The sequence below is a fragment of the Rhineura floridana genome, chromosome 1, assembly GCF_030035675.1.
Source record: "Rhineura floridana isolate rRhiFlo1 chromosome 1, rRhiFlo1.hap2, whole genome shotgun sequence".
Classification (NCBI taxonomy): domain Eukaryota; kingdom Metazoa; phylum Chordata; class Lepidosauria; order Squamata; family Rhineuridae; genus Rhineura; species Rhineura floridana.
In genome coordinates, this window is record NC_084480.1 from 193630699 (window position 1) to 193657934 (window position 27236).

The 27236-nt window shown below is 41.9% G+C and overlaps 1 protein-coding gene and 1 long non-coding RNA gene across 4 annotated transcripts in view; one reads left to right on the plus strand and one right to left on the minus strand.

The window, feature by feature from the left end:
- LOC133366612 (uncharacterized) lies at positions 1–25748 on the plus strand. Its single transcript, XR_009758454.1, has 3 exons — positions 1–76; positions 8598–8627; positions 25673–25748. It is a non-coding gene; the product is annotated as an uncharacterized LOC133366612 (long non-coding RNA).
- CDH12 (cadherin 12) overlaps positions 1–27236 on the minus strand; it is a 444800-nt gene that overhangs the window by 198515 nt on the left and 219049 nt on the right. The gene's annotated exons all lie outside the window — the stretch shown is intronic.

The following is a 27236-nucleotide window of genomic DNA, read 5'->3' on the forward strand; positions in this document are numbered from 1 at the left end:
CAGTCGTTCTTCATATGGTATCTTATTAGATCGACCTTCAAGTACTGCAGAGGGGAGAATATTCAACCTAATCAGGGTAAAGTCTTTCCTATATTTGGAGATATTTAAATTTGTCAAATATGGCATTGGAGTAAAAAACTTTACATTATGTCTATACTTTCTTGCCTGCGCTAAATGAAATTGATAATCAACATCCTTAATGCGTTGTCTGACATTTATCTGAGCAGCCTCTATACCCATCTGTAGAATAGTTTGCATGGAGAAGCCTAGATGCTGTAATTTATTTTGAATTAGGGTATTCCATGCAGATTTAAAGTTATCTATGAGAGTATGAGGGGCCAATCCTTGAGGATCTAAAACCAATTTTAACCAGTAGTTAATCCTTAATGTCCAAATGATTGACTCTATAGATTGAACACCTGTTTCTAGTCGTATTACACAATTTGAAACACATGAAGGTACTGCCATAATAGATCGTATAAAAGAGGTCTGGACCGCTTCATGTTCTGTAAATTTATCCTCTGTTGTCGCTTGCATACCATATGTAAGTTGCGAGATGATTTTAGCTTTAAATACTTTAATCGCTGGAATAATCAATTGACCTCCATTAGAGTAGTAAAAAGTTGTCAATGCTTTAGACGTTTTCCTCGCATTTAGCAGAACCGATTTAACATGATAGCAGTGACTGCCTGATGTCTGAAAGATGAATCCTAAATATTTAAATGAATCCACCTGCTCAATTAGTCTACCATCCAAGTACCACTGATGTTTTAATCTTTTTTTACTAAATACCATTACTTTTGTTTTTTGGTAGTTTATCTCTAAGAGCTCAGTGTGGCAATATTGGGCTATTCCTCTTAGTAATCTCTTTAAACCAACAGAAGTTTTTGATAAAAGTGCCAAATCATCCGCATATAAAAGAGCATTTCTAGGAATATTTGCCAGCATTGGCGAATGAATAGCATAGGGAGCCAATTCCTCTATAACATCGTTAAAATATAAATTAAAAAGCAAGGGTGACAAAATGCATCCTTGTCTCACCCCTTTTGTAGTAGATATAGAATTAGTTAAATGTCCTTTTATGTTACATCTTACTTGCAACGTTGTATTTTTATACAGGCCTTGCATCAGTGATAATAAATGTCTATCTACTCCTAAATAATATAGTTTAGACCAGAGCCGAGATCTTGATATAGAATCAAATGCCGATTTCAGGTCAATATACGCCACATAAAAAAATCCTCCCTTTCTATGTGCATATTTAGAGATAATAATAATAATAATAATAATAATAATAATAATAATAATAAAATTTTATTTCTAAGTCGCCTATCTGGCCGAATTAACGGCCACTCTAGGCGACGTACAGAAAATTAAAATATAACATATAAATACAAATACAACATCAAACTCTACTTAATCTAAACCCACCCACATCTTTATAGAATAAAACTAGATTACCCAAAAGTCACATAGGCCTGCCTAAACAGCCAGGTTTTCAATTCTCGGCGGAAACCTACCAGGGAGGGGGCATGGCGAAGGTCACATGGCAGAGAATTCCAGAGGGTGTCGGCCACAATCGAAAATGCCCTCTCTCTGGTCCGCACCAGCCTAGCTGTTTTAACTGGCGGGACCGAGAGAAGGTCTTGTGAGGCTGATCTCGTCAGGTGGCATATTTGATGATGCTGGAGGCGCTCCTTTAGATAAACTGGACCGAAACCGTGTAGGGCTTTAAAGGTTAACACCAACATCTTGAATTGGGCCCGGTAAACAACTGGAAGCCAGTGCAGATCTTTAAGTACTGGAGTGATATGGTCTCGGCAGCAGCTGTTCTTGATCAGACGTGCAGCCGCATTCTGTACCAGCTGTAGTTTCTGGACCGTCGTCAAGGGTAACCCAACGTAAAGCGCATTACAGTAGTCTAAGCGAGAGGAGACCAGGGCATGTACCACCCGTGGGAGCAGATGGACAGGAAGGTAGGGATGCAGCCTCTGTATTAGATGTAATTGATACCAAGCTGCCTGGCTCACTGCCAAAACCTGAGCCTCCATGGACAGCTGGGAGTCAAGAATGACCCCGAGGCTGCGAACCTGGTCCTTTAGGGGCAATCTTACCCCATTTAACACCAGGTCAATATCACCCAACCTCCTCTTGTCTCCCACAAGCAGTACCTCAGTCTTGTCGGGGTTCAGTTTCAGCCTATTACCTCCCATCCATTCACTTACGGACTCCAGGCACTTGGAAATGGTATCCACAGCCAACTCTGGTGAGAACTTAAAAGAGAGATAGAGCTGAGTGTCATCCGCATATTGGTGACACTGCAACCCAAATCTCCTGATGATGGCCCCCAGCGGCTTTACATAGATGTTAAATAGCATGGGAGAGAGGATAGAACCCTGTGGCACACCACAGTTGAGAGGCCAATGGTCTGAAACCTCATCTCCCAGTGCCACCCGTTGGTGCCTGTCTGAGAGATAGGAATGGAACCACCGTAAAACAGTGCCCCCTATTCCCATTCCCTCCAGGCGATCCAAGAGGATACCGTGGTCAACAGTATCGAAAGCCGCTGAGAGATCCAGGAGGACGAGGAAGGCATGTTCTCCCCTATCCAACGCCCTCCTCAAATCATCCACCAGAGTGACCAAGGCTGTTTCAGTTCCATGTCCAGTCCTGAAGCCCAATTGGAATGGATCTAAATAATCTGCTTCATCCAAGTGTGACTGTAGCTGTGTGGCCACCACTCGCTCGATCACCTTGCCCAAAAATGGTAGATTAGAGACTGGGTGAAAGTTGTTCAACTCTTGGGGATCCAAGGAGGACTTTTTCAGAATGGGCTTGATTACTGCCTCCTTAAGGGCTAATGGCAGTGCACCCTCTTCCAAGGAAGCATTCACCACTGCCTTGATCCCTTCGCTCAGTCTCTCTTTGCAGCCCACAATGAGCCATGTAGGGCAAGGGTCAAACAGACAGGTGGTCGGCCTCACAGTAGAGAGCACCTTGTCCACTTCCTCAGAGGGAAGAGGCTGAAACCGATCCCACCAGACTGGGATGCAACTGGCCGACTCTGGCCCACTTCCTGTGTCCACGGCGTACGGAATCGTGTTCTTCAGGCGCTCGATTTTATCAGCAAAGTGTTTGGCAAATGTGTCACAAGAGGCTTTAGAATGCTCCAAGGTTTCCTGCGCAACCGGACCAACCAGGCTTCAGACCACTTGGAACAACCACCTGGACAACACTCTGCGGATGCAATAGAGGCAGCAAAGAAATCCTTCTTTGTTGCCTTTGTTGCCACTTGATAGGCAGCTATTGCTGCTCTAACCAGTGTCCGATCGTCTTCGGAGTGAGATTTCCGCCACCGGCGCTCTAGTCGTCTCACCTCCTGCCTCAGACCCCGTAAGCGTGGTGTATACCAGGGTGCAATCTGAGTTCTATTCAGGGGGAGAGGACATTTCGGAGCCACCTTGTCTATTGCCCTGGTGATCTCCCTATTCCACTCTGTCACCAGGGTTTCGACCGGGCAACCTTCTGACGGCTCCCAATCTCCCAGCACATTCAGGAATCCTTTTGGCTCCATCAGGCGTCTGGGACAGACCATCCTAATAGGTCCCTTTCCCCTGTGGAGGGTGTGCGGCAATGAGAGGTCCATGTTCACCATATAGTGATCTGACCATGACACGGGGTTCGAAGAAACAGCCCCCATTTTCAGAGCACTTCCTTCCCCTCCCGAGACAAACACAAGGTCGAGAGCATGACCGGCTACATGGGTGGGCCCAAAATTACTAAGGTGCAGTTCCCAGGAAGTCATGGTTTCCATGAAATCCCGAGGAGCTCCTATGAGAGCTGCCTCGGCATGCAGGTTAAAGTCCCCCAAAACCAAAAGGTTGGGGGAGAGAACCCGCACGCCCGAGATAATATGCTGTAGAACTAATATATGGTCTATTACTGATCTTTTTGGCCGTTTTTTTGGTCTATTACTGATCTTTTTGCCTGTTCTGGGGCCAATATATCTAATTGCTCCATCCAAGTTACCAATTTACTATATAAATGAGCCGCATATAACTTGCTTATAACATTTAAAAGACTGATTGGTCTATAGTTCGCCGGATCTATTTGAGAGCCTTTTTTAAAAATGGGTACAATAGTCGCCATTCCCCAATCGTCCGGTATGGCCATAGTAGAATCAATATGTGAAAATAATGCCACTAAAATCGGTGCCCACCATTTGGCATTAGCTTTGTACACTTCGGATGGAATATTGTCTGGACCAGGGGCTTTATTAGATTTTAAATTATTACTCAGCCTTAGAATCTCCTCACAAGATACTGGTGACCATTTTGGGAGATCATTCAATATTGTATACTCATATATTCCTTTATCCATAGAACCATTAAATAGATCTCCAAAATAATTTCCCCAAACACTAGTGGGAATATTGCAATTGGGATGGGAGTATGATTTCGGCCAATAGTGTGTAATTAAGCGCCAAAAAAGATTTGAATTTTTTAATTTGGCAGCATTTTGAAGACGGATCCAAATTTCAGTTCTTTCAGCTCCTTTTTTTCTCCTGATTAGTTGTTTATATTTTTTCTTCACTATGCCATATCTTTGCAGGACTTCTCGTGAGCCTGTCAATTTGTACAACTGATAAATTTCACTCAGTTGTTTTTTAATTTTAATACAATCCTGATCAAACCATGGTTTTGATCTATTTGGTCTCTGTTTTAAGGTATTTATGGAATACTTGTTTAAAGTTAACTTTAATATCATCATTAGTTTTTGAAACTTTTCCAGTAGATCTATCCTATATGGATAAGTTAATAACTCTTGTTTAACCGACATTGTCTCTGGAGAAGTTAGCACCTTAGTAATTTGTTCTGCTACTCTGGGGATCCATCTAATTCTAGTTGGTTATACAGCAATATCCTCATCTGGAAAAGATTTTTTAATTAAATGAATAGGTTTCTTTTTACAATTTAATTCTATAGAAATTGGGAAATGGCCGCTCTCTATACGCCTAATAACAGTGCATTTCGATACCACAGGGAATAATTCATTTGAGATAAAACATAAATCTATAAGAGATGTTCCTGAATGGGAAACATAAGTAAGTTCTCCCTCCATATCTCCCGGGGAGCGGCCGTTCAATAATATCAAATTCAATTTAGTTGTTAACTTCATTAAAAGTAAACCTGCATAGTTTATTCCAGAATCTTTCGAACATCTTATTGGGAAATTCAGGGAGTCATCAGGAATTAAATGCAGTCTTGGCTGGAACTTTTTCAGTTTTAAAACCAGTCAGAAGGGCTTTTTGACTGGGGATAATTTCTTCCGGATAAGGAAGAAACGTAGAGATTTCCCACACAGCTTTGTTGTGTTTGTTGGAGACTGGAATTCATTAGAATTGTCTGTGAAAGAAGGTCTTCCAGCAGCTCGGACGGAGCTAGGATTTCTAGCTAGCTCAGCTGATTAAGTGAGCCGTTTTTTTTTCTTCAAAGAAAAACGGATTAACAGGCAAGCATTCTCCTGTCTACGCTCATTATTTTGTTATCTATACAGCTAAAGAGATTTGTCAAAGAACCAGCAATTAAGAAACCCTGGGTGAGTCATAACCTTCTCTTTTATTCACGGAACTAAGGGGAAGAAAATAAAAATAGCCTATTTTTTTTATTGCAAAAAGCTGGCATGGAAATCAGCATTATAAAGATTACAAACGGATGAGGGGTTTCTAATTGGAAGAGAAAAAAATTTTTTTTTATTTATAAGACTTTTGAGTAATATATGTCTGGGACTATTTTTTCCGGTCTACTTTTTTCTTTTTTCTTTGACGAATCTGCTCATTCTTTCTGCTACTAGTTATTTGGATGCTGTGGACTAAAGCTGTTTTTGCACTTCTGGACATATAAGAGATAAGGAAGTCCATGCTGTCTAGAGTGTGATGTCAGTTGGTTTGAAAGATTAACTCCTTTGTAACTGGATAAAGAAATAAACTGTTCTTTGCTTGGGACATTGAAAATTGAAGGAGTTTTGTTCCTTTGGTTTTAAGAATGACAATTAAGAAGATGGTTGAGACCATGGATGTACAAGAAGGGACTTTATCTTTAGATATGTTTCAGAAAATAATGAATGGGATTAAGTTAACAAAACAAGAACTGAGAAATAACAGACAAGCGTTGAAAATTGATTTTTGCAAAATGAGACAGGAGCTGAAAGAAATTCAGGATTCTATGAGAAAGGAGAATAAAGATAGATCTGGAAAACCAAAAAAGGATGAAAGAAAAATTAAAGGCAAGGTTCAAACTATGGAGATTGGATTAAATATGGACTTGGAAAAAGATTTGGATTTCCTGGCTGTGATGGATCCTGGAGACAAATATTACGGTTTGGAACTCAGCGCTGTCCCTGAAGGAATTGATGAAGAGATTGGAGATAAAGATATTATCGGTTTGAAAAAATTCTTGGACTGGAAGGATTTGATGGAACTTGAAATGAAGAAAGTTTACAGAATTAATCCCTGTTTTGTGTCAATGGAAAAACCTTCAAGAGATGTGCTAGTGTATTCTGTAAAAAAGAGGAACAGAGATGCAGCTTTGCAACAATACTTCAGTGATACGTTCGGAATTGATGGCAAGGAAATATCTGTGATAAAGGAAATTCCTATCAGACTCTTATTATATGACTATGACAGCAAGATTATTGGGTGCGTAAAGATGGAAGATGGAAGATGGAACCAACACGGATAATGGAAGAAGAGCGATTTGAAATTACTGGACTTAGTAGACTTGATGAGTTGGATTAATTGACATGTCTATCTAGAAAAAAATTGATGGACATATATCTCAAGGATTGGAAACTTCTCTTTGACTTTTTGTGGAAGAATAAAATGATATGATGTTAATGAGATTTGATACCAACTAAGATAACCGCTGGAGGAAGGTGATTTTATAATCTATTAAGAGACAGGCTTGTTATATATTATAGACTTATAGCTGAACTACGACAAATCAGAAGTCAATAGTTTTTTCCCCCTTTTTTATTGTATTAGTTATTAATTTGTGTTTTTTCTTTTTGTATTGTTTTGGTTTTGAAAATTTGAATAAAAATTAATTGAAAAAAAAGGAATTAAATGCTGTTGTGAATAGTTAGCATATAATGCATCATCAGATAAACTGAGTCTCGCATTAAAATCTCCCATTAGTATAATCGGAAGTTCCGGATATGTAGTTACCAGTTTTAAAAGGAATGATTCTAATAAAGTAAAACGATTAGTAGTAATATCCTTAGATCGACCCAGAGATAGGTAAACGTTAATTATGATTATTGAGAAATATGGAAATTCTAGTATTAGAGCAACTGCCAACTCGTGGAGGGGATTCAGTTGCTTGATTTTAACTGCAAGTGAGGTCGAAACTGATATAGATACCCCTCCCTTTGGACGACCTCCCATAATACTAGTGGAAGCTGGGATGTCAAATGTTGAATATCCATCTATATATAATCTTTCTTTAAACCAAGTTTCTTGTAATAGAATAATATCATAGGATAACAGGAATGCATTAAGATCTCCGTCTTTGACTTTACTCTGCCATCCAGCAATATTCCATGATACTATTTTAAGGTGATCGAAGGGATTGGATGTCCGGAGTCAGTGAAGTGAGCATTGATTCATGTGATTCCTATCTGATTGTTCCAGATTAGGCAATATATCTAAGGACAAAGCTTTCAAGGGATTCATCCTTGCTTGTTCAGAATGTTCTAGTATAAAACAAGATTCTAGAAGATCAGCAGAGTTATTCTGAGAGGGCACTAGTTCTCTTGAATTCTTTGATGATACTAATTCCAGCGATTCATCCGCAGTGTTAGCCTACGTTGTTATCTTACTTTCTTCAATGGCTGTTATTAGAGCTCTGAGACGAGTAACAATACTTGCTCTCTCGCTCAGATCTTGTTCATTACACAAAGTCAAAAGGATCCGTTCTTCTGGTAGAGTGGGTAGAGGCGAAGAGCTATCAAGTATGTTACTTTTAACAGAAGAGTCCTGTTCATTATTTACAGAGTTTTCCTTGTGGTACTTATTCATTGTTGGTAAGAGCGCCGGCAACATCTTCATCTTAGTTTGAAGAGAACCCATTTTCGTAAAGGTTTAAAAGTAAAAAGATTCAATGGAGGTGCAGTATTTTCAAATAATCTTGATATCCGAATATTTTGTGGGATGAAAATCAGTCTTTTATCATATATAGACTTCGCAGTAGCAGGATCTTGAAAAGTAATTACTGCTCTAGCCTTTTTATAATTATAGAATAAGTATTGAATTGATAGAATTCCATCCAGATTCAGAAGGCCTGGCTCAGTGGCTTCTACTATTTTCCAAAAATGGAATCTTCGTTGAGAGGGACTTAGCAACCCTCTAGGTTTTGGATAATTTATCAGCACTAACTTAAGATTGTTTAAGGTTAATTTCCATGTGTACTCTATTGAAACAGACTCATCAATATAAGAAGTCCCAAGAATCTCTTCCTGATTAGGAGTCTGAACTATCATAGATATAGCATTTTGATTGTTGATTATATCTTTAATTTCAGTCTCTATTCTGTCTCCAGACAGGGAAGGGGGAGAATCATCCTGTACACGTAAGTTTGGTTCTTGATCGACTTTATAATTACGTTTCTTATGCTTCCTTTTCCTTCTTTTCTTGGTCTGTTGTTGCCGTGGGGTATCTAAAATCGTGAACAATTTTTTAAAATTTAGAGAGGAATAATAATTAGCTTTGGTATGCTTGGTGTCATTATTTTTCTTACCATGTGATACCTTTCGAGTTCTCTCTCTTCCCCTTTGTCGATAGAGTAGGATCAGTCAGTACCGTTTGAGTAAATTGTGATTTTTTATTCAATTTTTTTTCCACTCTGATAACGGGATTTATTGATTTTGTTATTAGCTCTGTTAATATTGTAAGTATGGGAATAGATTCCTCAACGTATTTGGAGATATGAGCAGGAGAAGCTGTAACCAATGATGGCCATGTCTCATCTATGGGAAGTTTGTCCTGAGTTAGTAGCAGCTCTAATCTCTCCGTGTTGTTCTTTGATGGTGCTATAATAATATCCGTATTCTTCTGTATAATCCGGGGATATATTATCATATGGTCCATGGAATCCAAATCATTTAACATTAAATGCTCACAAGATTCAGGTTCCTGACTAATTTCCGGATGTTGTCGAGTCATTTCTCTTAAAGGTATCTTTAGCAGTTCTGTCTGGTCATTTTCAAAGGATGATTCCAGCGTAGGCATAGAGCTACTTGTGCTAATGTTTATATCTCCATCTTCAGGGCATGACAGGAATCCTACTAATTCACCCTCTGTCTGCAGCTCAAAGGCTATACTTTCTCTCAGTAGGTTTACTTCTCTTAGTGGGGGGGGGGGAGAAACCCATTAGTTGTCCTAATCTCCTCAGAGTTATCGGGAGTCATATCCATCATTGTCACGTTCTATCGTATTGTAATACTGGGTTATTTTAGGTTGCCTTCTTACTGTGGATCTAATGTTGTTTCTAGACAAATCCATTTCTGAGAAGGAAGTAATACCCAGGTCTTTATAAGATTGTCTTGTTAACACCATTATTGCTAATCCTGTTCTTCCAAGGAGTATAGCTAACAGAGATCTAAGTTTCTTAGTATGTAAGTTTTTGCCCTTAGCTGATATAGTCCAGTCTACCTTAAATTGTTTTAGTGCGGGATAATTGCTTACATCTTGTTCAGGAAACTACTTTCCATCAGTAAATTAATTATTGTTCTTATCATCAAAGGTTAGGTCGAGTGGTTTTGAGAGGGAATCTTTGGCAGCCCTAATTTACTGCTAATCGTCTCTATAAATCTGTAAAACCCTTTTGAGCCAGAGTAAGCCAGAGTAAGGGGGAGTCTGTTCTCCTCACAGCCTATTTCAAACTCAAAAAGTCCTCTTTCTCACCCCTGTTTTTAGATAATCCTCATGAATCAATGTAAAGTAGTTATATTACTTCAAAGGAGAAAAGTCTTCTAAAAGTCTTTTAAAAGATATAGAGCATAATTACGGAGCATTGTTACTATACGTCCTTCTTCGCCGCCATTTTCCTCCTGAGATGCTTAAAGAAAAGAATCTGTCCAGGCCTGTTCACATTAGGAAAGGGTTAGCAAGCTGTTTCCTCATCCCTCAGAAAATGTCACTGAATAGAGTCAGTGGGCAGAGTCAATGCTCCTGGCCCTCAAGCCATAGTTTAGATGAAAATGTGGCCCCTCTTATAAAAGACTTGCTAGTCAGGGGATTAAACAATGGAAATTGTCAAATGATGTCAGAATTTAACACACCACAGGGTTTTCAACTCATGAAGCTATGCAGCTCTGAGGAAATCATGTCATGCTGTGAAGGCTGATCACTGCATTTTGCAGCGTAAAGGAACCTCTGCAACCTCACTTTGAATTTCAGTAGAAAAATTAAGTCCAGCAACAAAGAGACAGGGGGTGGAAAAGCTCTCTCATTAAGGATTGTTGAGGCAGCCACTAAGGCAGGAACTCTCTGAGGAACTAGTAGATAAAACAATATTTGAAAGGAATAGAGAGAGAAAATGAACCTTTATGGCAAGGTTAACAACTCAAACTTCCTTGCCAAGGGACAAGTAGAAAAGAGTGAATACAAATGTCAAGGCATAAGGGAATGAGCTTAGGAATTCATTAGACATTCAAAATCCAGCAAACATTGTAAAATCTAAATTTGACCATTAGAGCAGGGTGGGAAACCTTTTCCATGCTGAGGGCCACATTTCTTTCTGGGCAGCTTTCTGGGGTCCACATGCCAGCGATAGGTAGGGTCAGAGGCAAAAAGGAGGTGGAACAACAGATGAAATTCTTATACTTAAGCCTGACTTTTGCGAGAGACATTATTACAGTTCAGAAACACATTTCAGCCAGGGAAAAAGAGGGCATGCAGCAGGGGAAGTGAGGGTTGTGGCCTAGGAAGAGGGGGTATGACTGCAGGGGGAGTGTCAGGGGCCAGACAGAAAGGCTTGCAGGACCACATTTGCAGCTGAGCCTGAGGTCCCCCACCCCTGCATTCATTCATTCATTCATTCATTCAACTTCTATCCCCTCCCCTTCTTCCCTGAAGGAGCTCAGGGTGGGAATCTGTTATGCATATGCAGAGTAACTCAACGGTTTGAGGTGCGTGTGCCAGACAAAGGAAGGTGGGGCAGGTCAGCTTCCCTGAGCATATCAGTTTACAATGGAAGGAAGTTAGGTAGAGAAGAACACAGGTAAAGGTACGCAAGCCTAGTCAGCTGGAGGACCCTGACTCTTATCTTCCTTCCCAATACAAGCAAAAGAACCCAAACAGGAGTTGTTCTTACTCCACTTCAAACACAAAGGACAAAACTCTAAAAACATCTTAAAACATTTTAAAAGCAATTATAAAACAGAAGCAGACTGGGGTAAGGTCTCTACTTAAAAGGCTTGTTGAAAGAGGAAAGTCTTCAATAGGTCCCAAAAAGATAACAGAGATGGTGCCTGTCTAATATTTAAGGGGAGACCATTCCAAAGGTAGGTGCCACTACACTAAAGGTCCATTCCTATATTATGCAGAATGGATCTCCTGATAAGATGGAGGCCTTCATCTGCAGAGTGCAGTGATCGACTGGGTATAGAAGGGATAAGACAATCTTTCAAATATCCTTGTCCCAAGCTATACAGGCTTTGTACACCAAAACCAGAACCTTGAACTTGATCTGGAAGCTAATGGACAGCCAGTCCAATTCTTTCAGCAGCAGGGTAATATGTTGGTGATATCCTGCCCCAGTGTCAAGTCTTGCTATTGCATTTTGTACCAGCTGCAGCTTCCTGACCAACCTCAAGGGCAGCCCCACATAGAGTGCATTACAGTAATCCAGCCTGGAGGTTACCAGTGAATGGATAACAGTGGTCATGCTATACCAATCCAGAAACAGCCACATGTATCTTATCAGCAGAATCTGGTAAAAGGCACTTCTAGCCACTGAGGTCATCTGGGCCTCTACCAACAATTATAGATCCAGGAGAACTCCCGGACTACAAACCTGCTCTTTCAGAGGGAGTATGATTCCATCCAAAGCAGGCAATTGACCAATTATCCGAACTCAGGAACCCACAGCACCTCTGTCTCAGAAGGATCAATGGTATCAAAAGCCACTAAGACATCAAGTAAGAATAACAGGGTCACACTCCCCTTGTCCTTCTCCCGATAAAGATCATCCATCAGGGCGACCAAGGCCGATTCAGTCCTATAACCAGGCCTGAACTGAGATTGGAATTGGGTTAGATCTGTTCTATCCAAATCCAAGAGTACTTGCAATTGCTGCACCATAATCCTCTCAATCACCTTCCTTACAAAGGGAGCATTTGTGACCGGGTGATAGTTGTCACAAAACAGGGGTCCAGGTTGGGCTTTTTCAGGAGTAGTCGGATCACTGCCTCTTTTGCGGTGGCTGAAACCACTCCATCACACACAGACATGTTAACCACACAGTGGTTATACCCCTTTGGCAAGGTTTAATAAGCCAAGAAGGGCAAGGGCTGAGAAGACACATTGCTGGCCGCATTGTTGCAAGCACCTTGTTCATATCATCAGGCCTCATTAATTGAAACTGGTCCCAAAAGGTTGCAGCAGACATTGCACTGGACACCTCACTGGGGACTACAGTAGAAGTGGATGGGGCATCAAGAGTGCTGTGGAGGTGAACAGCTTTATCTTCAAAGTGCCTTGCAAACAATTCACAGTAGGCTTCTGAAGAGTCTAAAACTCAATTTCCTGGAGTTGATGTTAGCAGATTGCGGACAGTACGAAACAGCTCCACTGGACATCTACTTGGGGATGTGATGGAGGCAAAGAAGTGGGCCTCCTTCACCACCCTCACCACCACACTGCAGGTACAGTTATGTTGTTTTACTCATTCTCGATCAGCCTCACATCACATCTTTCACCGCTTGTGCTCTAGCCATCCTCCAGCCTGTTTCATCACCCTTAGTCCATTGGTGCTCTGAGGTGCAAAATAGGCTCCACAATGCCAGAGAGGACACTCAAGGACAACCATGTCAAGAACCTGACACTCTTTAAAAGAAGAAGCAAAAAAGCTTAAATCTGAACTCGTGTTGTGGAATTTTAAAAGCATCAACAGAATGATATCACAGTTCAGCAGGGGTCAAGCAACACAAATGTCAATAGAGATCCACCTGGTCTTACAACAGAGCAGTCCAAAATATAGGGAACCAGAATAATTTATACTAGTTTAAGCCACAGTAAATTACCCATATTCCTAACTCCGTTCAATATTGGGCTACTGCCCGCTCAGCCAGACCCTCAGCCAGACCCTGAGGACGAGGCCTCAGCTCCTATACTTGAGGCCATGTGTCCAGCCGGTTTCCGATATGCACAGCAGCCGAGGATTGGTAGGCGGGGAGGGGGAGTGGCAGTTATATATCGGGAATCTTTGTGTTTCGCCAGACCCCCTCTCCACGAGACCAAGTTTGTTGACTGCATGTACTGGAGGTTGGGTCCAAAGGGCAGTCTAGGGATCCTGCTTGTGTACCGCCCACCCCATTGCACAGCAGAATCCCTGACTGAGGTGCTCAAGGTGGTCTCGGCTGTGCGGTTGCTCTCCCCCAATCTTATGGTGATGGGGGATTTCAACGTACATGCCAAGGCTGTCCTCACAGAAGCCCCTCGGGATTTCCTGGAAACCATGACTTCTTGGGATCTGCACCTTAGTAATATAGGGCCTACCCATGTAGCCGGTCATGCTCTCGACCTTGTGTTTATCTCGGGAGGGGAGGATAGTGCTCTGAAAATGGGGGTGAACTCTTCTAACCCCGTGTCATGGTCAGATCACTATCTGGTGAATATAGATCTCTCGCTGCCACACGCCCTCCGTAGGGGACAAGGGCCTATTAGAATGGTCCGCCCCAGACGTCTGATGGAGCCCAAAGGATTCCTGAATGCGCTGGGGGATATGGAGCTGACTGAAGGTCGCCCGGTCGACTCCCTGGTGATGGAGTGGAATAAGGAGATCACCAGGGCGGTGGATCAGGTGGCTCCGAAACATCCTCTCCCCCTGAATAGAACTCAGACAGCACTGTGGTATACACCACGGTTGCAGGGTCTGAGACAGGAGGTGAGACGACTTGAGCGCCGGTGGCGGAAATCTCGCACTGAAGGCGATCAGACACGGGTTAGAGCAGCAATAGCTGCCTACCAGGTGGCAACAAAGGCAGCAAAGAGAAATTTTTTTGCTGCCTCTATTGCGTCGGCAGAGTGCTGTCCCAGGAGATTGTTCCAAGTGGTCCGAAGCCTGGTCGGTCCAGTTGCTCAGGAACCCATGGAACATTCTAAAATCTCCTGTGATACTTTTGCTAAACACTTTGCCGATAAAATCGAGCGCCTGAAGAGCATGCTTCTTCTCACCGTGGAGACAGGTAGTGGGCCAGAGTTGGCCAGCTGCATTCTGGTCTGTTGGGATCGGTTTCAGCCTCTTCTCTCTGAGGAAGTGGACAAGGTGCTCTGTACTGTGAGGCCAACCACCTGTCTGGTTGATCCTTGCCCTTCATGGCTCATCATGAGCTGTAAAGAGAGACTGGGCGAAGGGATCAAGGCGGTGGTGAATGCATCCTTGCAAGAGGGTGCAATGCCATCAGTCCTCAAGGAAGCGGTAATAAAGCCCATCTTAAAAAAACCGTCCTTGGATCCCCAAGAGCTAAACAACTTTCGCCCAGTCTCTAATTTACCATTCTTGGGCAAGGTGATTGAGAGGGTGGTGGCTGCGCAGTTACAGCCACACTTGGAGGAAACGGATTATTTAGATCCATACCAATTGGGTTTTAGGACTGGTCATGGAATGGAAACAGCCCTGGTCGCTCTGGTAGATGATATGAGGAGGGCATTGGATAGGGGTGAATACACCTTCCTTGTTCTCCTGGATCTCTCAGCGGCTTTCGATACCGTTGACCACGGTATCCTTTTAAATCGCCTAGAGGGATTGGGAATAGGAGGCACTGTCTTACAGTGGTTCCATTCCTATCTCTCGGATAGGCAGCAACGGGTGGCATTGGGAGATGAGGTTTCAGACCCTTGGCCTCTTCACTGTGGAGTGCCACAGGGTTCTATCCTCTCTCCCATGCTATTCAACATCTATGTGAAACTGCTGGGAGCAATCATTAGGAGTTTTGGGCTGCAGTGTCATCAGTATGCAGATGACACTCAGCTCTATCTCTCATTTAAGTCCTCACCAGAGTTGGCTGTGAACACCATGTCCAAGTGCCTGAAATCCGTAAGTGGATGGATGGGAGAGAATAGGCTGAAGCTGAACCCTGACAAGCCTGAGGTGTTGCTTGTGGGAGATAAAAGGAAATTAGGAATTACTGACCTGATGCTTGATGGGGTTAGTCTACCCCTGAAGGACCAGGTCCGCAGTCTTGGGGTCATTCTTGACTCCCAGCTGTCCATGGAGGCTCAGATTACAGCAGTGAGCCGGGCAGCTTGGTATCAATTACATCTGATACGGAGACTGCATCCCTATCTTCCTGTTCACCTGCTCCCTCAGGTGATACATGCCCTGGTCTCCTCTCGCTTAGACTACTGCAATGCGCTCTGCGTGGGGTTACCCTTGAAAATGGTCCAGAAATTACAGCTGGTACAGAATGCGGCGGCACGCTTGATCATGCATAGCCGTCGCTGGGATCATATCACCCCAGTGTTATTAGATCTTCACTGGTTACCAGTTGTCTACCGGGCCCAATTCAAGGTGTTGGTGTTGACCTTTAAAACCCTATACGGTTTCGGCCCAGTATATCTGAAGGAACGCCTCCAGAATCACCGATTGTGCCGCCTGACGAGATCAGCCTCGCAAGACCTTCTCTCGGTCCCACCGGTGAGAACAGCTAGGCTGGTGCGGACCAGAGAGAGGGCATTCTCTGTTGTGGCCCCCACCCTCTGGAACTCCCTCCCTTTGGATCTCAGGCATGCTCCCTCCTTGTCCAGCTATCGCCGAGCCCTGAAGACCTGGCTGTTCAGGCAGGCCTACAAGATTGGGACAGATTAATTTTTATGGTATAATTGAATTAATGGATGTTTTTTTAGTTTAAATTTGACTATGTTGATATGTATATGTATTGTTTTACTCTTGTTGTTCATCGCCTAGAGTGTCCCTAACCCGGACAGATAGGCGGCTGAAAAATAAAATTTATTATTTATTATTATTATTCAATCTGGCAAAGAAAACAAATCTTTAAAATAGAGTTTGACCTACACCACCCTTTTTACCAGTGTAATTCTGCTGGGTTGCTAAATCATGTGACTGAGCAGAAAGGAGTCTGGCATAGGGGTAAGTCTCTCCTGCCCTGCCCGGCCCGGCCCTGTCCGGCCCTGCAAACCTCTGGAATGTGTCATTTTGGGCACTTCTGCTGGCCTTGGCTGAGTTGGCTGAGCCACAGCTGAGACAGGATGGAAGATTTACACTGGGGAATCTCTGGCTGAGCTGAGATGGGAGGCTTCAGCCTATGTGGCCTCAGATGAGCCCAGGCTCAGGCATATCAGGTGGAGACTCACCTATTCCAAACCACCCTCATTCTGGTGGATCTTGGATTTGGATTGCTCCCTAAAGCTGTTTATTCTGGATAAGATTAGTTTCAACTAGCTTTTCAGTTTGAGCATCTCATTATTTGGATGTAATTAATTGCTGATTAGTTGGCCATCCATCACACCCTCTACAAGTCAAGAAGCAAATACCCTCAGGAAAAGGATTTGAGAATGTGAATGAAACACATTGATGTGATTAAAATGAAGCTACCTAACACTGTGTGGCTCTTTTAGAATGGGGTACTAGTTTAGATCTTGGTTAGTGAAAAACACATTCTGCAGAAATGCCTTAACAATGTATCAACAAGTTTTTCTAACACATTGAAATTATTCTGCATCTAGGCCTTGTACAAGTTTCCATCAAGTTCCTCACTCTCTTGTTTTCCCTACTCCATGCTCTAATCCTTCACTCTTCTTGTCACCAGGCCTCTATTTCCACCATGCAATGTGCTCTTACATCCCATTCTTATTCGGCCTACTTCCTTCATCCACTAGGGGCTTTCTTTTGGCTTTCTTATCTTATGGGTTCTGGCTTGTTGCTGTGCAGGGCCATTTCTCCACCCTCCCTTGGATAGAAATGCTTTTCCTCTCTCTTCCTCAGGAGAGTCTTCCTTTCCTATTGTTTCTCTTGCCCTTCTCAGGCAACAGCTTCCACTTCTGCATCCTTGGGACTGCCCTATTTTCCCATTTCCTAGTTTGCCTTTTCCCTTGGTTGGGCCACTTTCCACAGAGGATTCTGACAGCCCTTTTGGAGAAGCACCACCTCCCACCTCCTCAAGCTAACATGAGACATCTGGAGGCAAGGCCAAGCCACATACCTGAGGCTGGGAGTGGGACCAGGAGCACAGCTCCTCACCATAGTAATTATGGAAATAACATAAGAAGGGGGCTAGAGTCACATAGGCGCTGGGTGTTTACCTCACTCACAAAATAAAGGCGTATTGCTTTAGTGTCAACTGGGTTACATCAGGAACACAATGTGAAAGACAAACAAATATACATGCTTGTATGCAGTTTTGCCTAACACACATTTTTGCAAAGCCATTTTCCTGTAACATAATGCGTTTTTGACTGTTAGTTTCACAAATGCATGCAGTTTTATGCACACTTTAGCCCAGTATATGTGGTTTTGTACAGATTCCTTGGCTGGAGAACTGCACTGCAAAATTCAGATAAGTGTGAATTTTGAAGGGTGGCTGTGTTCCACATCTTGCATTGTTTTGGAAAGAGCAAATTATGTAGGTTCACCTTTAAGTGCAAAATGAATCACATTTCTCCCCACAGGCACTAATTTCTTTAAAAAAAATAAGCTAAGGGAATAGGAGGTGTTCCATTTAACTTGAAAGCAAAAGACACACAGATACCAACCACCTTGTCTTCCTTTCAGGAAATGTAGGCTGTAGACACTGAAAGAAAATTGATTCAAATCTACTGCATTTGTTGAGGTTAAAGATTTTAAAGGGTTCATATAAAGCTAGTGCTTAATTTGACAGTGATGGAGACCCTCAGGAGCAAATACATCTTATGCTGTTTTCGTATGTTCTTATTTTCAAAAGGCTGTTAGAATTTGTGGGCATTCTAAAGGAATCTGACACAGAAGCCTTTTACACTGCAGAAGATTACATTTTTTTAAAAAAAATGATTTCTGAATTACATGGGTCATGTACTACCAGCTTTATCAATTTTTATAATATATATAAAATTCCATGTGCAACTAATAATATTCCTTTGTGACTGTCAACAGTCTCTGCACATTTAGCCATTCACTGTAACATATTATATATTTTATATAATGGATGCTTGTGCTTCACTGATTAATGGGAGTATTCAAGTTGGGAGAGTACTCCTGAATGAGCTAAAGCTCATTAAATTTGATACACCTCACATCTAAATCATCACATCTCTGTTCACTGCTGATATTAATATTAAATATTTAAAGGATGTGCCACTGTGAAAGGAAATATCCCTATTTTGAAAGAAAATATCAATAAATAAAAGGAAATATTGACAAAATTGTCATTCTTCATGTTGATATTTTATAGGGTTTTTTTTAAAAATCCTTTTTTGATAATAGCCACAGAAAATCACTACATAAAAATCTGATCCACAACTATAGAGAATATGTAGATTAATTAAAAAAATTGGTACCAAATTTGAATGGGGTAGAATTCTAGTACATCTCTGGGCGTAATGGTTAGAGTGTTGGACTGGGACTGCAGAGAACAGAATTCAAATCCTTCTGGGCTATGAAGATCATTGGTGATCTCAGCCTATCCTACATAGTGGGAGGGGGAAGAACTGCCACCCCGAGCTCCTTGGAGTAAGGATATAATGTTTGTTATTATAATAACAGCAACAACATCTCCCTCAAAACACGGAACTGCATCTGAAGCAGCAACAACCATAATAATATTCACTAACAGGTAAAAAAAAACCCTTGCAGTTTAAGAATGTACCTATACCCCTCAGATATTTCTATCAAACATTAAAAAGCAGGGAAATTGGGCAGCTAAAGTGAATGCACCAGGGGAGCAGGAGACCTGACCTCCTCTCTGAGATATTGTACTGCCCTACAAATTTGTCAAAATGCAAACACAATTTGGGTTAGTCTTTAACAGTCCAATCCACTTGCTGTACTGTGGGCTATAGGTACGTTCTTAAACTGCAAGGTTTTTTGCCTGTTAGTGAATTTCTCTGCTTTTTTTTTAATCCAGGAGGTAAGAAATGGGATCCTGTGCAAGTCTGCTGACAATGGATTGATTATTTGCATACTTACTGAGTTCAGTGGGATTTACTCCCCTACAATCATGCTTAGGATAGGTGAAACTGATCACAGTGGATGTGGAGGGGAGGAGGAGGGAGGGAGGGGAGGGAGGGCAGAAGGGAGAAGGGGGATGTGAGCAGGCAGGAGGGGGAGGGGAGGAGAAGGTCAGGTTTGATCATTTGCATGTTTATTGAGTTCAGTGGGATTTACTCCCATGCAATCATACTTAGGATAGGTAAAAGTGACCGGGGGGAGGGAGGGATGGCTGGGGTGGGAAGGGAAGAAGGAAGAGGGGAAGGAGGGAAAAGCCAGGTCTCCTCATTTGCATGCTTATTGATTTCAATTGGATTTACTCCTATATAATCATGGTTAGGATAGGTAAAATTGACCATGGGGGAGGAGCAGGGGGAGGGGGGAGGAGAGGGAAGGAGAAAGGGAAGGGAGAGGGGAGCAGAAGGAGGGGGAGGGGAAGGATGGAATTGGAGGGGGAGGGGCAAAGGAAAGGGCAGGGAAGGGCAGGTTTGATCATTTGCATACTTTACTCCCATGCAATCATGGTTAAGATAGGTAAAACTGACCATGCGGAGGAGGGGGAGGGGGAAGGAGAGGATTGGAGGGTGTGGAGAGGGAAGAGGCAAGAGGGAGGGGATAGGAGGGAGGAGAAGGGAGGGTGGGTTTGATCATATGGAGAAAGGGAGGGAAGAGGGGAGTGGAAGGAGGGGGAAGGGGAAGGAGGGGATTGGAGGGGGAGGGGCAAAGGAAGGGGGAGGGGAGGGCAGGTTTGATCAATTGCATGTTTATTGAGTTCAATGGTATTTACTCCCATGCAATCATGCTTAAGATAGGTAAAACTGACCATGGGGAGGTGGAGGGGAGAGGGAAAGATGGGATTGGAGGGGGAGGGAATTGGAGGGGAGGGGGAGGGGCAAGAGGGAGGGGATAGGAAGGAGGAGAATGGAGGGTGGGTTTGATCATGTGCATACTTTTTCAGTTCAATGGGATTTATTTCTGTGCAATCAAGTTTGAAAATGGAAATGGAGTGCCTTCAAGTTGATCCCGACTTATGGCGACCCTATGAATAGGGTTTTCATGGTAAATGGTATTCAGAGGTCATTTTACCATTGTCTTCCTCTGAGGCTGAGAGGCAATTTCCCCAAATAGTTAAGCTACTTCCAAGTCACCCAGAAAACTGCAATTTGCACGCACATCAGCTACCACTACACTCACTCACAGGGAAAAGCTCTTCCCACCTCTCCTCTGTTCATAATGGAATGAGTGTCAAATCCTGGCATCAAATGAAATGTGGGCATGTTTAAGGGGAGTGTTCACTGCAGGAGAAGCTAAGCCAGTGCAAGCAGGAACTGGGTAGAAAGAACATACAGTCTCTCATACATTGTGGATCTTTGAGGATACTATAGGAGGTACAGGTGTACCAGTGGGCACCACATTAGTGATCCCTGCACTAACTAATCCCTGAACTAAAATCATACCTGAGGCAGAATGTTGGGCTATACTGTTCTGACGTCCTTTCACCTTTTGAATCAAACTTTTGATGCTTATGTATGTTTGTGTGTGTGTGTTGGACTACGACCTGGGAGACCAGGGTTCAAATCCCCATAGCCATGAAGCTCACTGGGTGACCTTGGGCCAGTCACTGCCTCTCAGCCTCATGAAAACCCTATTCATAGGGTCACCATAAGTCGGAATCGACTTGAAGGCAGTACATACACACACATGGTGTGTATTTCCATCAGCAGGCAAGAATGTATGCATTCTTGCAAAATGCAAGAATTAGGGTGTGTAGAACAGATTTTTTTATATGCATGCTTATATTTCTGTGTGTATATAAACACCCACATACATATATAGTTGGAGTCAGTATACTTCAAATGCCAGTTGCTGGAAACTGCAGGAGGGGAGAGTGCTATTTGCACTCAGGTCCTGCTTGCGTGTTTCCCATGGGCACGTAGTTGGCCACCATGAGAACAGGTTGCTGGATTAGATGGGTCATTGGCCTTATTCTGCAGGTGATTCCTTATAAATGTGCGAGAGGGTATAGAATCTGTACATGCTTACATTTTTATAATCAGGATTCAACATGTTTTTCAACACTGTAATCAACTTTTGTTAAACACTATTGCTTTTTAAAACATTGCCCTTCATAGTGCCACATTTTACCTATTACCTATCATAGAGAACAATGCAATAAAAAGCTTCTGTTTCAGTCTACATGTCTTTGCTTGACAGAACCTAATATCATACACAATTTGGCTGCCAGGTCTATCTAGGGAGCCAAAGCCATCACATGGATACTGGGGAAAAAACACACCTACCTCTTCTGTCTGTTGCATTTTAATGGGAGAGATCGTGGAGAGATCTGTAAGCACATTCAGAACACTCTTACCGTTCCCCTTCAAACCTTCCTGCAGTGCAGAAAGGCCTGGGATGGAAGGGGCAGGGCCAGTGCAGACACCTCAACACCCCTTCAATATACAGAGGTCAAGAACATCTGAAGAGGGCTTCTACTTTGTAGCATATGCAGCTATAAATTTCCTCTGGCTTCATATGCTTGTCTGCTACATTATCATGCCATTTCTCTGGCCGCTCTGCTTCTATGGCCAAAACTGAGAGCAATAACTACAAATATTCAAATCCAGCTTACTCATGCCGTCTTCACATGTGAATCATGTGATTGGGCCTCACATGTAGGAAGGTGCTGTGGGGCACCATCTCAGGTCCCATCCCCAAGGTTGATAGGAGTTCCAGAATGCATAGGAGATTGATGTATGAAGGCTTTTTTCCCCCTGCAGATGTCCACACATTAGGTGTGGACATCGGAGGGTTGAATTTCATGCTCTATATGTGAAGGGGTCTTAAGTTCAAAAATGTTGTGAGTTATTAGCTGCTGACTGTTTCCTCCTCTTGCATTTACTTAGATCAGTTCTTAGATCAGAGCAATTGCTAGACTTTGTAGTCAGATCTTCTTTCTATTCTCAATACAGCAACTAAGTCCCTCTTCAAACTTGATTCCATCTGTTTCTCAATACTCCTTTAACCTGACCAAAACAGATAAAGCTTTCCCCCCCCCCAAAAAAAATAAGGCCGTTTTGACAAGAAAACTAAATTTCCATACCACCTTTGGATGTGATTGCTTTCGTTTCTTGTCCAGGACCATCTGTAAGCCACCCTAGACCAGCTGCTGTGCTATGCCAACCACACGAAGAAATGGTGTGGGGATGTGCACATGCCCCATACTATAAACAAGAAATGTTTAATAGTGAGAAGTGTTTTCACGTGAGGAATGCTATTGTGACAAAGAACTGAAGATAAAAAGATAAACAAAATAAACCTATAACAAGATGGAGCTATATTAAGCAGCTAACCTTGCCTAGTTTGCAATTCCCTTGCAACACATCAAAAGAGATTTGGGCAATTCTGCAAGCACAAGAAAATAAATCTCTACTGGAAAACTTCGATTAATTTGCCTTCTGAATGGAGAATAGCCAATTACATCTGCTCATGTGAGGTGCTGAGAGCATTCAATTTTATTTAGAACTTTTTTTAAAAAATCCTCATATTTTGTAGAAGCAAATATTATGGAATAACCATTCTGCATATTTTGAATAGGTGTAGGCTGGTGTTTCCTCAGTAGTAAGTTCCACTGAGCTCAGTGTCACTTACCACCAGGTAAATGGGCTTGGGAATACAGTTGTTCTTACAGCGCTCCCTGGTGTAACCTCCTAAAATGCAAACTTTGTAGCACGACTGTATAAAGTTCCAAACTCTTTTTTTGTTCTTTTCAAATAAGCAATAGTACTGATTTTACTTGTGTTAATATTTTTCTTTCACGCTTCTCAATTTTTGGTTTAGAATGTTACATACATATATGCTTACCCAATATTGTTGGAGAAAGTCATTAATGAGTTAGACTTAACCTTACCTTATATGACAGACAATGGTTAACTTGTGCAATATTCCCATTTGATTTTTATGAAGACATTATAATGAACTGGGCTTTATCTTGATTTTTGAACACCTGATTTCTGGAATTGTATTAAAATATTGTAAAAAAATTGAATGGTTTTTTAAAAGGTTTGAAGTAGAATACTGGAATTTAAAAATGTTGATCTTGCTTTCTCTGTATACTTTAGTTTGTTCCATTTCTATTCCATTTCTGTGTATATTCTGCCTTTCTTATGTTTTAATAAAATGGAGTGGTCCCAGCTGCCCTGAAAGAAGCGGTGATCCAACCACTCCTGAAAAAGCCTACCCTGGTTTGTGACAACTACCACCTGGTCGCAAAAGCCCCCTTTTTTGGGAAACTGGTTGGGAGGGTTGTGGTGCAGCAATTGTAAGTACTCTTGGACGGAACAGATTATCTTGACCCAATTCCAATCTCAGTTCAGGCCTGGTTATGGGACTAAATCAGCCTTGGCCACCCTGATGGATGCATTGTTCTAATTAGCAACTTGTGCAAATCGTTGTACGTGATCTGACTTTCCACATTATTTGCCCCTGAGGAAGGCAGGAGTTTTTCCAGCCGAAACGCATTGGGCATACCTTTTAAAAATATTTTTTACAATAAATCTCCAGACTTTGATTCACCCACATTTGCCTCGTGACATCCTGGTTCCCCCCTTTTCTTCCTGCTATTTTGGATATTAACCACTTTCGCTCCAATCACCCTGATGGATGACCTTTATTGGGAGAAGGACAAGGGGAGTGTGGCCCCATTATTCTTACTTGATCTCTCAGTGGCTTTTGATATCCTTCTGAGTCAACGTGGTGAGATGGGTATCAGAGCCACTGTATTACAGTGGTTCTGATCCTACCTCCAGGGCCAATAAACTGAGTCTGAATCCTAACAAGACAGAGGTGCTGTGGGTTCCTGAGTTTGGATAATTGGTCAGTTGCCTACTTTGGATGGAGTCATATTCCCTCTGAAAGAGCTGGTTTGTAGTCTGGAGGTGCTCCTGGATCCATCTTTGTCTCTAGAGGCACAGGTGACCTCAGTGGCTAGGAGTGCCTTTACCAGCTTTGGCTACTAAAATAGCTGCGGCTATTTCTGGGATTGGATAGCATGACCACAGTTGCCCAAGCACTAGTAACTTCCAGGCTGGATTACTGTAACACATTCTATGTGGGGCTGTCCTTGGCTTTCGTCCAGAAGCTGCAGCTGATGCAAAATGCAGTGGCACAACTGCTCACCAGGGCAGGATAGCACCAACATGTCTCCCCACTGATGAAAGAACTGGAGTGGCTGCCCATTACCTTCTGGGCCAAGTTCAAGGTTCTGGATTTGATATATAAAGTCCTATACAGCTTGAGACCAGGATACCCAAAAGATCGTTCTACCCCTATACACAATTGATCACTATGCTCTGCAGCTGAGGGCCTCTTGCAGACCCATCTTATCAGGAGGGTCCATTCCGTACAACACAGGAAGTGGACTTTTACCATAGTGGCACCTATCCTTTGGAATTCCATCCCTTTAAATATCAGACAGGCACCCTCTGTTATCTTTTTGGCACCTACTGAAGACCTTCCTCTTTCAACAAGCCTTTTAACTAAGTCCCAGTCTGTGTCTGTGTTGGAATTGCTCTTTGTTTTCAAAGCTTTTTTAAAAAGATGTTTTTAAAGATGTTTTCTTTTAATATACTTTAAAGTCTGTTTTTACGATGTTTTAGCGTGTTTTTAGTGTTTTTGTTTGCTCTCCTGGGCTCCTACTGGGAGGAAGGGCAAGATATAAATTTAATAACAACAACATTTAATTATGAAAAAAAGTAAGTTCCACTGAGATCAGTGTCACTTGCTACCAGGCAGATGTGCTTATGAATATAGTTCTTACAGCACTCTCCCAACAACCTTCTCATTGAGCATTCCTTCTGATTTGTTTGCAAAAAAAAATTGTGTGGCAGTTACACACTGTTATTGAGAATTTGCACAGAGGACTTCACAGGAGGATCGCTCCGCCTGTGCTGCCTCTGGGACGGGCTCCCGTCTTGGTGGAAACTTTTTCAGTTTTAAAACCAGTCAGAAGGGCTTTTTGACTGGGGAAAATTTCTTCCGGAGAAGGAAGAAATGTAGAGATTTTCCACAGAGCTTTGTTGTGTTTGTTGGAGGCTGGAATTCTGTGAAAGAAGGTCTTCCAGCAGCTCGGATGGAGCTAGGATTTCCAACCAGCTCAACTGATTAAGTGAGCCGTTTTTTTTCTTCTTCAAAGAAAAATGGATTAACAGGCAAGCATTCTCCTGTCTTTTCTCATTATTTTGTTATCAATACAGCTAAAGAGATTTGTCAAAGAACCAGCAATTAAGAAACCCTAGGTGAGTCATAGCTTTCTCTTTTATTCACGGAGCTAAGGGGAAGAAAATAGAAATAGTTTATCTTTATTTTTATTGCAAAAAGCTGCCATGGAATTCAGCATTATAAAGATTACAAACAGCTGAGGGGTTTCTAATTTAAAGAGAAATTTTTTTTTTATTTATAAGACTTTTGAGTAATATATGTCTGGGACTATTTTTCCGGTTTACTTTTTTTTTTTTGACGAATCTGCTCATTCTTCCTGCTACTAATTATTTGGATGCTGTGAATTAAAGTTGTTTTGGCACTTTTGGACATACAAGAGATAAGGCAGTTCGTCTTGTCTAGAGGGTGACGTCAGCTGGCTTGAAGGATTAACTCCTTTGTAACTGGATAAAGAAATAAACTGTTCTTTGCTTGGGACATTGGAAATTGAAGGGATTGTGTTTTTTTTGGTTTTAAGAATGACAATCAAGAAGGTGGTTGAGATCATGGATGTACAAGAAGGGACTTTCTCTTTAGATATGTTTCAGAAAATAATGAATGAGATTAAGCTAACAAAACAAGAACTCAGACATAACAGACAAGTGATGATAAGTGAATTTGGCGAAATGAGACAGGAGCTGAAAGAAATTCAGGATTCTATGAGAAAGGAGAACAAAGATAAATTTGGAAAATTAAAAAAGGATGAAAGAAAAATTAAAGGGAAGGTTCAAGCCCTGGAGATTGGATTAAATATGGTCTTGGAAAAAGATTTGGATTTCCTGGCTGTGATGGATCCTGGAGACAAATATTACTGTTTGGAATTCAGCGCTGTCCCTGAAGGAATTGGTGAAGAGATTGGAGATAAAGATATCATCGGTTCGAAAAAATTCATGGACTGGAAGGATTTGATGGAACTTGAAATGGAGAAAGTTTACAGAATTAATTCCTGTTTTGTGACAATGCAAAACCCTTCAAGAGATGTGCTAGTGCATTCTGTAAAAAAGAGGAACACAGATGCGGTTCTGCAACAATACTTCAGTGATACGTTCGGAAATGATGGCAAGAAAATATTTGTGATGAAGGAAATCCCTATCAGACTCTTATTATATGACTATGACAGCAAGATTATTGGGTGCGTAAAGATGGAAGATGGAAGATGGAATCAACACGGATAAAGGAAGAAGAGCGATTTGAAATTACTGGATTTAATAGACTTGAAGAGTTGGATTAATTGACATGTCTATCTAGAAAAAAATTGATGGACATGTATCTCAAGGATTGGAAACTTCTCTTTGACTTTTTGTGGAAGAATAAAATGATATGATGTTAATGAGATTTGATACCAAGTAAGATAACTGCTGGAGGAAGGTGATTTTATAATTTATCAAGAGACAGGTTTGTTATATATTATAGACCTATAGCTGAACTACGACAAATCGGAAGTCAATAGTTTTTTTTCTTCTTTTTATTGTATTAGTTTTAATTTGTGTTTTTCTTTTTGTATTGTCTTGATTTTGAAAATTTGAATTAAAATTAATTGGAAAAAAAAGAGAATTTGCA